Below are 13166 nucleotides of genomic sequence, written 5' to 3'. Positions count from 1 at the left end.
CAAAGACAATTTATAGTCAATTAAGCAATCTTATAAGACTCATGCTATAAGAAAGAATTTCTTCAGATTTATTTTACGAGACACAAGGATTCCTGAGTCATCAGCATATAATCACAGGCACGAGTATCGGACCTGGGAAGAAAAAATATGACCAGATGACCAGATTGATAAAAAAAACTGTGTTTATAAAAACCAAAAAAAAAAATGTAAATAATGATCCCCTTTAAAAATATACTATCAACTTTTTAAAGGGGGTCATTATTTACATTTTATTTTGGTTGTTGACACTTTTAAGATGAACACAGGTTTTTTATCAATCTGGCCATATTTTTTCTTCCCAGGTCTGATACTCGTGCCTGTGCATTATAATAAAAGCTTATTGCTTAGGGTTGAAGACATGTCATTGACATATATTAGACATAAAAGAGGACCTAAAATGAACATCAGGGGGACACCATAGGTACTCAGAGCAGTAGTAGAATGAGTACCAGCCACATCCACCAGCTGCGGTCTATCAGAGATAAGACTTAAACCATGTAAGAATGTCATTATATATGGCAGATGCTTGAAGTTTCATGAAGAAGAAGGAAAACAACTTCTTCATGTGCAGTATAGTGTGTTCAACTGTATCAAATGCCCTTTGTAGATCTAAAAGTATCATGCAATACTGCCTTTGTCCATTTCAAATAATGCAATCTGTTAAATGAATCAAACATGTGTCAGTTGAAAAACCACTTCTAAACCCTGACTGAAACTGCCTGACCATGACTCGAACCCATGACTTTCAGAAGACCAACTGAGCTATCCGGCGGCTACACATTTTCTCTTTAATAATGAAACAGTTCTAAACCACAACATATTTCCCCACTATATCGATTTGTGTCCGTGAATTTCTTATGTTACAGAGCATAGGAAATTGAACTCATGCTTATATGCAGTCACAGGCTGAGAAAAACTTTGAGCTTGACCAGAACTCAAACCTGTGACCGACATAAGAAATTTTATGAAGGCTGATTTGTATTTTGCATCAAGGGCACCGGGCAAAAACATGAAAATGCAACAAACAAACCACTATGTGGTAGATTGTATTTTCATGTTTTCATCTGGTGCCCGGTCACTTTTTGTACTATGTTGGTTTTCATGTGGCACAAATCACCCACTATAAATTTAGTGCACAAATTTATTCAAGGGCAAGTAACAATCTACTCTATGTACAGTCTGTTGTCGGGTTGACTCAGGAGACCTGGAGGTTGAGACCGGTGTCCCTTCATTACAAATAGATAAGACAGAAGCTGTCCTTTTCAAACTATGCACATGTTAGAAAAAAAAATAGAATAACTATTCAGAATATGATTTTTTGAGACTTTATTAATTATATTGCTTGATCCAAGTTTAAGGACAAATCAATACATGTTTTATCATTTATAACTTTAAATGAAAGTCTCATCCCTTTAATAATAATGACATAACTGTATCTCTTTAAATGCAGAAAAATTATAAGTCTCAACATATTAATATACTACTGTCTAATATATACATGTATGCACATAACATTAATAATTCCCAGTTTATATTAAATAAATATGAAATCCTAACATTAACATTAACATGCTTTTGATGACCTTACAACTGGTGAATTATATACAACAAAAATAGTATTATAAGTAATACCTAAGATAGACAGAAAAGAACAAATAATTTAGTAAACATGAGTTACTTCCCCTTAAAATAGAGAAAACCTGAAACCCAAAAGAACACCCTAAACAGCAAAATTATGAAATGCTGCATGCTCAGTTTTATTAAGCCATGCAAATTAATGGTAAAGTATTCATAAAAAAATAGATGGCCATGTGACAGCAGTAATTGCAGAAAATCGGATAGCTTTCAACATCCGGATACTGGTACACTTTGTAAAAACAACCATTCTGCGCAACAGATAAATGTAATAAGGATTAAATCAATAGGATAATCGTTTACAACAGTTCCATTACCTATCCTTATACTCAATTGCAGGTGAACTTTCTTCTTGTAGGAAAATTTTGAAAATGTATAAATGAATGAATGAACTGATAGTGATACGGCCTCAATCTAGACCACAACGATATTCGAAATCCGGGTTTTAGTATTGTCAATAAAACAAAGGGACGAGCTGTTAAACTTAACCTGCAATTTCGTGAAAATAATATCACAATGCACATGCTTTTTACATAAAGTTATTAAATACAAATATAACAACACATTTGTTTACTTGATTTTTACGAATCAAAATAAAACTAATTAACACAACATGAAATTAACTGCTAATAATAACAGCTCCTTCCATAGGCCAAAATAAAAAGCATTCCATAATAGACGACGCCGCTCACCGGCGTCGCCAATAAAGCTCTGTCATAATCTCTTTTCTCATTTTGGTTTAAACATACTTTATTCAACAATGCTTTCTATTTACATACTAGGTAATGAAGCAACATTGCCAAATGTTTAAGATTTCTACTGGAAGACATCTTACAATATCAGTGTCTATCAGTTTTGGGTATCTATTAAAGTGACATTATGCTCATATTTTCATAGTCAAGTTGAGCTGAATTGACTTAATATTTCAAAAGATTGACTGTCAAAATGGTGTTTGACCAAGAGTTGATATTTGAAAATGCTTAGGATAAAATTATATATCTGCCTAAAATTTAAAAAGACTGCCCACTCTTTTTATAAACTAAGCGTTATAGGTAAATTCTTATGGATATTAGCAGCATTTTCGTCTGTGCTTATTTATTGTTTATGCGAATTAATTATTAAATTAAATGGAATTATGGCAAAATGAAAACTTATTTTGATCTTCACCCGTTCACTCACTATATACCCTTGGATGGGCATAATGTCACTTTAATTAATTAATTAATTAATTAATAATTAATAAGATAATTGCATATTTTAAATGTGACTTCAATGTGAAACTTATCTATCGCTGATTTGCTGATCTGTAAGACCCCTACCAGCTTGACCGGCAGTCGGCGTAAATGTCAGTTTAGGTATAAAGGCCTAGATCTCTGTCGTTGAGCTAGATCTTAATATTCTTGTATCACTGTATAAAATCTTATCACCAGGATATCTACAGCTATTTTCTGAAGAAAAAAAAACGAATTTAAAGAGTAAGGAAAATAAAATAAAAATAAAGTCTCTATGTATGCATTGTATATGTCTTGCGTTATATTACGGTAAGAAGGGTAGATGTAGCTGAAAATAAGGTTCTCTTTTGATAAGGAATTTCATCGAGAAGATCGTTAAATGACGTTACACGGATGAATGTCTGCAAGACTGCATGATCGCAACTTTTCGGCCTACTTCATACTTTTGTAACGATCATAATTATTCAGCAGCTATGACAATTCCCTTACCAAAAAAAGGGCTCTCTGGTGAACATTGCGGCAAGTTTGCCGCAAACATTGCGGTGAGTTTGCGGCAAACTGCTTTCAGCAATTATTTACCATGCAAATGAGGTTTGCGGCAAATTTGCCGCAACTCATGAGGTTAGCGGCAAACTTGCCGCTAAACTATAGGGGGAGGTAGCTTCTGTTTGCGGCAAATTTACCGCAAACCTCATTTGCATGGTAAAAGTTTGCAGATGTTCGCCAAAAGTTTGCGGCAAATTTGCAGCAAACTTCATTTGCATAGTAAGTTTGCGGATGTTCGCCAGAAGCTTTGGTAACACTGCGGCAAACTTCATTTGCATATTTGCCAGTTTCAGCAAATATGTTATGGCGATATTTTGGCAAACATTTTGGTAAAGTTCTGGCAAACAATTTTTTCAAACATTGGAATAATAAAAACTAGCTGAATTATAAGAAAACAAATACATATTGGTTTAACACATTTTTTCAATAGAAAATAAAAGAAATATTACAAACATATCAGTAGAATAAAATGAATTTGATAAACTTGTAAATAAAGAAATTAATTCCAAAAAGAGATAAATTTTACACACATTTTATTAGCAACTGATTCTATACATATTTGACTTTCATAAATTTCCACTCTTTAGTTATGATGCTATCATGAATTGTTCATATTACTTAATAATCAATTAAAACAAGAGCCGGTTGAACCGGGGTGATCCTAGATACAGAAAAGTATATCTTTTGAAGTTTCAGGGTTATGTCCCAGACAAAGTTCAAAGTGTGATAATTCCAAAATAGTTGTAAAATCCCACTTTAAATAACGACGTTATGGGCCGTACACATTTTTGCTTCAAGGTCATGCTGTGACCTAGACCTTCAAGGTAATGACCCAAATGTTGCATGTGACATATCGTCTCAATATGGTGATCATTTCGGTGAAATAGTTGTAAAATCCGACTTCAAATAACGAATTTATGGGCCGGACACGATTTTGCTTCAATGTCATGTTGCGACCTTGACCTTCAAGGTATTGACCCAAATGGTGTGTGCGACACATCGTCTCAATATGGTGATCATTTCTGTGAAATAGTTGTAAAATCCGACATCAAATAACCAAGTTATGGGCCGGCACAATTTTTGTTTAAGGTCATGCTGTGACCTTGACCTTCAAGGTAGCGACCCAAATGTTGCGGGCGACAGGTCGTCTCAATATGGTGAGCATTTCTGTGAAATAGTTTTAAAATCCAACTTGAAATAACAAAGTTATGGGCTGGACACGAATTCAGGTTCGTATGTACGTACAGACAGACGGACAGACAACCCAATGACTATATGGTCCGCCGAAATTTTTCGGGGAGCATATAAACAATGTTTGACAATAGCTATATAGCACCATAAATGGGAAATATAATATTGTTGTAAAAGATAAAAATCAGAAAAGTTACAGTTTGAAATCTTCTATCTGGACAAAAAGTTTCATTCAAACATGAACTGGCATGGTATAACATACATACTTCGACATTCACTTAGACAAATCACTATTAATAACAATAAATACTAACAATAGCGTTATGTGTTATGCAAAAACAGACTAGACCAATAATGGCTTTCAAAATTGTAAAAATGAATCTCAAAAATATATTTTGGTCTTAAACAAACAACATATTTCATGGACATAATACCTTCAGATTTAAACTCATATGTCATATAACATTATGATTGTGAGCAAAACAATATCTGACACGAACAATTATGGCTTTCAAAATTGTTAAAATTAATCACACCAATATATTTGGGTCTTATACAAACAACGAATTTCATAGACATAATTTTTTGTTTGCTTGTTTTGGGTTTTTACGTCACATCAACACAGTAAAGGTCATATCGTGACGTTCAGATGCCCTTCCTTGCATTATTTCAGGCACGAAAAGGTATCTGAGTAGAACCACTGACGTTCAGTTAAGCTAGCTGGATAGCTTCCTCACAAGACAGATTCCAAAGTCCCTGTCGGGATTCCAACCCACAGCGGTGAGGGGCAAGTGGTTTGAAGTCAATGACCTTAACCACTCAGCCACGGACGCCCCTCATAGACATAATAACTAAAGAATTAAACTAAATGTCTTTAGTCATGTCATATAACAATTGCAAGCAAAACAAAAACAAACTAAAGCAATAATGGCTTTCAAAATTGTAAAAATGAATCTCAACAATATTTTTGGGTCTTATACAAATATAGACATAACTATTAAAGATTAAAACTAAATGTCTTTAGCCATGTAATATAATGATTGCAAGCAAAACAAAAACTGACTAGAACAATAATGGCTTTCAAATTTGTAAAAATGAATCTTAACAATATATTTGGGTCTTATACAAACATAAACATAATAACTTAAGAATAAAACTAAATGTCTTTAGTCATGTCATATAACGATTGCAAGCAAAACAAAAACTGACTAGACAATATCGTAAGTTTGCATGAAATTGGCTTGGCAATTTATGAGATGTTGTTTAAAGATCAAGTTTACGGACGAAAGATAGACAAAAGCTCGCAATGTCACTTTGTTAGCTAAAAACGCACTACTTTACTCTTTCACCCTTCCAAGTTTCAGTGCCCTGGCCATTGTGTGTATTTTGGTGTTGACTGCTTTGGTGACTAAGCTTCTCTCCATATTTAGTTTATTGGTGCAGTACACTGAAAAAAACAAGGTTTATTTTTCATTTCCATGTTACCATGTTTATACTGGATAAAACTAGAACTATCACTGAAGGTGAATGATACCCAAAAACCCCACTTTGAAGTAAAGTGGCAGTAATCTATTAGTAAAGCCCACCTACAAATGAAGAAAATAAACACCAAAGGCAATTATTATTTATTGCTGGCTTGATTTTGATCTGTTGGATGAACATGTATTTGCATTGCAAAACCTAGATTTATTTACAAATGACAAGTGGCTCATATATTATAAGTTTATCTAACTTACATGTAGTTAAGAAATCAAGGTATCATGTTAAAAAAACACCAAAATAACAAACAAGAGCGATCAGTGATCACATGTGTCGCCTCATGATGGCCAATTTCATGTTGGGACAAGTTTTGTGACAGACAGACAGACAGTGCACAACTAGACTTGGTACTGATCATTCCTTTAAAGTTTGGATGAAATTGCACCAGTAGTTTTTGAGGAGTAGTCCGGACAAGCTTTTATGTATCTGGCAACACACAGAAAAAAACCCACCTTTTCATCAAACTTGCCAAAAATATCATTCAACCGGAAAACCTGTGCAATATGTGCAAGGACTTGAGCAACAGATCAATCCTGTAAAGTTTTCATTGAAATTGCATTTGTGGTATAAGAGATGTAGTCCGGACAAACTTAAAAAAAGGGCCATACCTCTGACAAAAATCATTGAACCGGAAAATGCTGACAATATGCACAACTACACTTGGTACTGATCATTCCTGTAAAGTTTGGATGAAATTGCACCAGTAGTTTATGAGGAGTAGTCCAGACAAGCTTTTGTGTATCTGGCAACACACAGAAAAAAACACCTTTTTATCAAAGGGCCATAACTCGGCCAAAAATCATTCAACCGGAAAACCCATGAAATATGCACAAGGACTTAAGCTACAGATCAACCCTGTAAAGTTTCATTGAAATTGCATTAGTGGTATAAGAGAAGTAGTCAAGACAAACTTTAAAAATAAAAATTATTAAAGGGCCATAACTCTGACAAAAATCATTGAACCGGAAAATGCTGACAAAATGCACAACTAGACTTGGTACTGATAATTCCTGTAAAGTTTGGATGAAATTGCACCAGTAGTTTATGAGGAGTAGTCCGGACAAGTTTTGTGACGGACGGACAGATAGACAAGACGACGGAGAAATGATCCCTATATGTTGCCACTACTCCATAGAGGCGACACAAAAATGAACCATGCTGTGAACATGACAGCTAGGTCAGAACTCAAAGTTAAAACCAGGGTAATTCAAATAACCATTAGGATTTTTCTTCTAAATGCCACTGTTTGAAAGAACAATGTTGACTAACCAGTCTTACTTGTATGCAAAACTCACTTTTTCAATTATACATCAATAACAGTGGTTAAAATATACACAGATACTTTTCTGACAAATTCTAAATCATTACTGACATGATGACTGAGAAAAACTTGAAATGTGTCAATAAAACACGGATGCCCCCACACGCCACTGTTCTGTCAATCTTATGACTCTAGGTCAAATAGTTTTTGGACTACATGTGCCACAAGTTGAAAACTAAAAATCAACAAAGGGCCATTATTCTGTTTAATTTAGTTGCAGAAAAAATTCCTTCCTTTACTACCATCTACACATTAAGTTTGTTAATCCCTGGAAGTTTAAGCAAAATCTGCCATCCGGTTTAAGAGGAGTTGCGTTCACAAGATTTTGGGACAGACTGACAAGTGCCACGCTATATGCTCCCACATTGTGGGGGATAAAAATAATCTTATTTTACTTACATGTTAAACTGTCAAATCCTCTTTTGTGCCAGGCAGTATCTACTGCACTGGACATACCACTGCGGGTTTTACAGGGAAATTTCGGGGAAAGTCTTAATCTGCTGTGAGGTTTTTTAAGATGTGGACCACTTCTGATTTTTTTTCAACCTTTGACTGTCTGTGAGAACTGTAATTGTAAAAATATATTTCAAAAATATTTTCTGTATTTTAAAATTCATCTTTAAACGTAATATTGACAAATATTGAAGATTGAACACCAATGAATTGACAATAACATATTTATAATTAATGTAACACAATGTTCATACAGTTACAAGAATAAGTTTTGTTAATTATTAATGCTAATTGCACGACTTTTTCCAGACCAATTTTAGTAATCACTTTTATGAAATAATTCGGACTGCATATCGATTATTCATCACATGAAGATACATCAAATTGTTTCTATTGAAGACGACCCCAAATAGCATTACAAAATTATCACAGTATTATCATTTAATTGCTACACCATGATTATAAATATATATAAAAAAAACCTCATAGATTTCAACTTACAGTTTAATAGGCATTTTTGTTTGATGTATTGTTGATGATTGTTAATCACAATTGTATAAATCTGACCATTCACTGTCATTTGTAACTGTAGCATCTGACTGATGAATAGACCTTGAATAAAAAAAATACATATGTACAAACAGTATATGGAGAGATATTCATATATTGAAGCAACTGACATAACACAAACAGTTCAACAACACCAGTCAGTTTTGCATAGTCCTTTACTTTCGTAAATAAACAAAATACAGAAAACAAACTACCAGTACTCACTTTAGTGCTGGCAAACATCTGGCAAAGGACATCCTCCGAGATCTTGTCAATAAGATCTTCCATGATGTTGTGTTCTGATACCATTGATTCTTCATGATGCACATCCCTTAAAAAGAATGCATGTATTTAATATGAATTTTAGTCTTAAACCAATGAAGGTAAAATATGATAAACAAGATCAACAAGGAAAGGCGGCGTTCAATGAACGCAACCCCCATATGACCAAGCAACAAGTACCAATGGCAAGGAGCCCAGACGGACCCAGTTTGTCATGTAGAAATAAATACTTTTTTAAATAAACAATTACACATTCATGTTATTTTGAAAAAAGAAATATGTACATGAATATAGAGTAATATTCTTTGGTTCCCTAAACCACGAGTGTGCCAGCAATATAGGATTATACCATGATAAGCTGCATAGACATATAATTACAAAATAATTTTTGAAATTCTTCCAATTCAAGTACATGTTATGTCGAAAATATCATTGTAAATGTAAATGTGTCTTACTCCATTTCCTTGATCTTATGCAGCAGATTCTGTCGGCATAGAAGCCAGTGCTGTCTCAATGATATTTCCAACACGTCTCTCCATTTCTTTTCATGTTTTTATTTCCAATTGTTGGTATATTTAGTGTTGACAACAAATTGTTGACCCTCACCGGCCCACCTACACTATCAATCATTGCTGTAAGAAAATGAAAGAAACAAATTATTTCATTAAAGTATACAAATATTTTGTCAAAAAAAAACTTCACATGGATTGTAATTTACATAACTGTGATAATAACACATTGCATAAATTAATATAGAGCTATTTTTAGCTGCCTCATGTACGTTGAATATTAGTACTACTGTGACTGTGTGTATTGGCAGCATAGTGTAAACTGTGTCTTTTATATAATGTACATGTAGGATTCTGTAATGTCTTACTAAAAATTGCATTGTTGCAAGATTTAATTTAGCAACGTTTTATCATTTGTTTTTCAAATTTCTCAGTGACTTTGGGGAAATTAAAACAGTTCAGAGGGAAGTTTATAAAACATTTCACAATAGGAAGTGGCTAGCCGTACGGCTAGCCAAAAGTTCTAGCCGTACGTGAGTCACGTACGACTAGCCAGGACACACTGTATTGGCTAGCCGTACGGCACTTTTCAAAATTATATGGAGTATGTGAGTCACGTACGGCTAGAACTTTTGGCTAGCCGTATGGCTAGCCACTTCTTTCACAATAAGGAGTAGTGTTTTACAGCTAAACACAAACAAGATACATGTATTCTGTATAATTAATTAATTATTTAAAAATCTGAAACATAAATTTGGTCCGCATAATTTTACATGTTTGACATCATTGGAAGACAAGTAAATAAACACTGATAAATCATAATGTATCGATATATTCATTTTGGTACGAGACATTACATCTATGAATTCATTATCAGTATATAGTATCCCGGGACAACCAATATTCAATCAGTTAAACTGCTTTTAGCCAATAATGAAAGGAAGGGGAAATTATACTTTAAATTTATTTTAGCTATTAATGCATCTATTAACACTTATTCATTTTCAGGTTGGTACATTTTCAACAAGTCTTGATCTTTCTTAGAAATTCAATAAAAACAATATGACCCACTCGGGTTACTCCCAGGAATATTTTAACCTAAATTCAAACAGCAGGGTAATCATCATGGAAAATTTGTTAAAGATAAATCAGGGCAACTAAAAATTGTAGAAAATTTCACAATAGTCTATTCAACGATTTTCAACATTTTTTCAAGATTTTAAAAAACTTACACCAAATGTTATAACATATGTACAGCACAATGCATTGGTATGACTACTGTTAATGTGAATAAAAAGGCAGTTAAAGGTGTTACTTCTTATTACGCTATTTGTGGTGCAAAATGATAAATGAATCCAATATTTACAGCCATTTTACCTTCCCCACATTATAATATTAGCAACTATGGAAACTTGTCTAGATCGGCCAGCTGATAACGCTAACAAAAAAATTATTCTACAATCATCACATGAAAAAATTTGATAACAACATAAGATTTTATTAATAAGGACCCCCATGTAAAGTCTGATGAATATTTAGTGGTACATCATATAAATAAATGTTTTAAATACACCTAGGACTGAGGTAAATGGTAAAACTCTTTAGCCAATACTCTTTAAAAAAAATTAACTTTTTTAGAAAAAATTTACCACTATTTTAAACAAAGGACTATTTTGATATAGTGAAAGTTGGACAATTTATATTGTGTCACTTAAAACAAACAGTTTCTTAATGTTTTTCTGAAAACATCTGACAATTAATCAAGTGTGGCAGTTCTGCAAGTTTTGAAGTTAATACAACATGTGACCACAGGGGGCCCACACAGTGTTTGGATGGTATATACTGCTTGATAGTGACCTAAAAATGAGATTTTAGTCATAACCTTATAATATGTATATAAATATAGACAAGGGGCATTACTCGCTAAATAGAGAATTTTCGATCACACTCAAATTCATGCGAGATTTTCCACTAATTAAATAAAAAAATTCCAAAAACTATACTGCGTTGCATAGCTTATATAACCCACAATTGATAAACACTAAATCTATTCTGATTCCCTTAGCCCATTTTAAGAAATTTATTCAAAACCGTTCACTTCTGTCACAAAATTGCTTAGTCGTACGAGATGTCGCAACACCAAATTCCACGGGTAAAATATCAATTTTAAAAGGGGGAGGTACAAATAAACGCATGCAAACAATAACACAACATAGTTTCTATTACCTACCTGCGCAAATAGTCGTGAAGCGCTCTATATTCGTCTGTTTCGAACGAAATCTTCAAATCAGTGCAGAAATCTGCTTCGGCGAATACATGTTGGAAATTCTGGTCATGGTGTATGGAAACCTTTCATTGGTTGTCGTTATAAACAAAGTTCCTACCGAACCAATGAAAGGTCTCGATACACCGGCTGGTCACGTGACCGGGGTTTCCCCAAGATATCTAGGTCGAAGCAGATTTCTGCTCTGATTTGAAGATTTCGTTCGAAACAGACGAATATAGAGCGCTTCACGACTATTTGCGCAGGTAGGTAATAGAAACTATGTTGTGTTATTGTTTGCATGCGTTTATTTGTACCTCCCCTTTTAAAATTGATATTTTACCGTGGAATTTGGTGTTGCGACATCTCGTACGACTAAGCAATTTTGTGACAGAAGTGAACGGTTTTGAATAAATTTCTTAAAATGGGCTAAGGAATCAGAATAGATTTAGTGTTTATCAATTGTGGGTTATATAAGCTATGCAACGCAGTATAGTTTTTGAATTTTTTTATTTAATTAGTGGAAAATCTCGCATGAATTTGAGTGTGATCGAAAATTCTCTATTTAGCGAGTAATGCCCCTTGTCTATATTTATATACATATTATAAGGTTATGACTAAAATCTCATTTTTAGGTCACTATCAAGCAGTATATACCATCCAAACACTGTGTGGGCCCCCTGTGCATGTGACTTTATGCAATTTAGTCAGGCATGACATCAGTGCCACAGAATTAAGAATGTGTTTGAATTTAGGTTGTGATTGAAAATTGGTTGTTTCGGGATACTTAATGTAAACTATGATGCAATACATTAATCACTTACCTGTTCCTAATTTTGTGTTGACAACGAAACATGGCATTCCAACTTTCACAGGTCTTCAATCTACTAGAGTCTGTGTGTTTTTCCATAGGGAACACAATTCACATGACCGCATTCTGTGTTTCGACATTTCACATACAAATAACCAGACACTCCCTGTTTAAATTCACCTAACATGTTGTCAAAAGTTAATCAGTGCTGTTAATGGTAGCCAACTGGTCCAAGTCTACATTTTTTACAAAATCTTAGGTTTGACCGTAAACACGCCAACAGGCCAAACTCAACGATTCTTCTTCCCTCTTTCCAACCCTCATTATCAAACCGATTTAGGAAGAGTTGATGTCTTGTAGAGCTGGTTTGGTTGACACGTAATACTGGTTACCTGCCACTATAGTTATGTTCTACAATAAAGTCGGAATACTTGAGTTTTCTGCATCTTTTTACACTTTTTTTTAATCGACCGAGCGTATAAGCTGTTTGATTTTATTACCTGTCAATTACATACTGATTACACGGTTGATGCACACAGTATGTTAATCTTCGGTAGATGTTCGGTAAGTTCCGTGAGATGTACGCTGTACGATAGAATTTAATTTAATTTGTATCTCTAAAACTAAGTGTACTCAGCGTTATAGCGCAATAGGGTAAATCACGAGTTTATAATCTTAGTGCCACGTAGTTTTAAGTTCGAGGCCGCGTTGGTCCATGTTTTGTTTCTTATTATACTTTTCAACATTATTGAATCTATATATGATTATTTATGTTGTTCGTTTGTTTTCATTATGT

General features: G+C 33.8%; 1 long non-coding RNA gene across 2 annotated transcripts; it reads right to left on the bottom strand.

Moving 5' to 3' along the window:
• Positions 1-4785: 4785 nt before the first annotated feature.
• Positions 4786-12656, bottom strand: LOC132727647 (uncharacterized). 2 transcript variants are annotated; one of them, XR_009625383.1, is made up of 6 exons: positions 12384-12656; positions 9243-9419; positions 8731-8836; positions 8458-8568; positions 7903-8068; positions 4786-6090 (listed from the first exon to the last, which is right to left on the bottom strand). It is a non-coding gene; the product is annotated as an uncharacterized LOC132727647 (long non-coding RNA). The 2 variants fall into 2 exon arrangements; XR_009625382.1 differs by lacking the exon at positions 12384-12656 and having other exon boundaries at positions 9243-9510.
• Positions 12657-13166: the final 510 nt, after the last annotated feature.

This window comes from Ruditapes philippinarum, unplaced genomic scaffold (genome assembly GCF_026571515.1).
Source record: "Ruditapes philippinarum isolate M1 unplaced genomic scaffold, ASM2657151v2 ctg8770_1_1_1_1, whole genome shotgun sequence".
NCBI classification, from domain to species: domain Eukaryota; kingdom Metazoa; phylum Mollusca; class Bivalvia; order Venerida; family Veneridae; genus Ruditapes; species Ruditapes philippinarum.
Note: the sequence above shows the minus strand (reverse complement) of the source record. Positions and strands in the feature narration are given on the sequence as shown.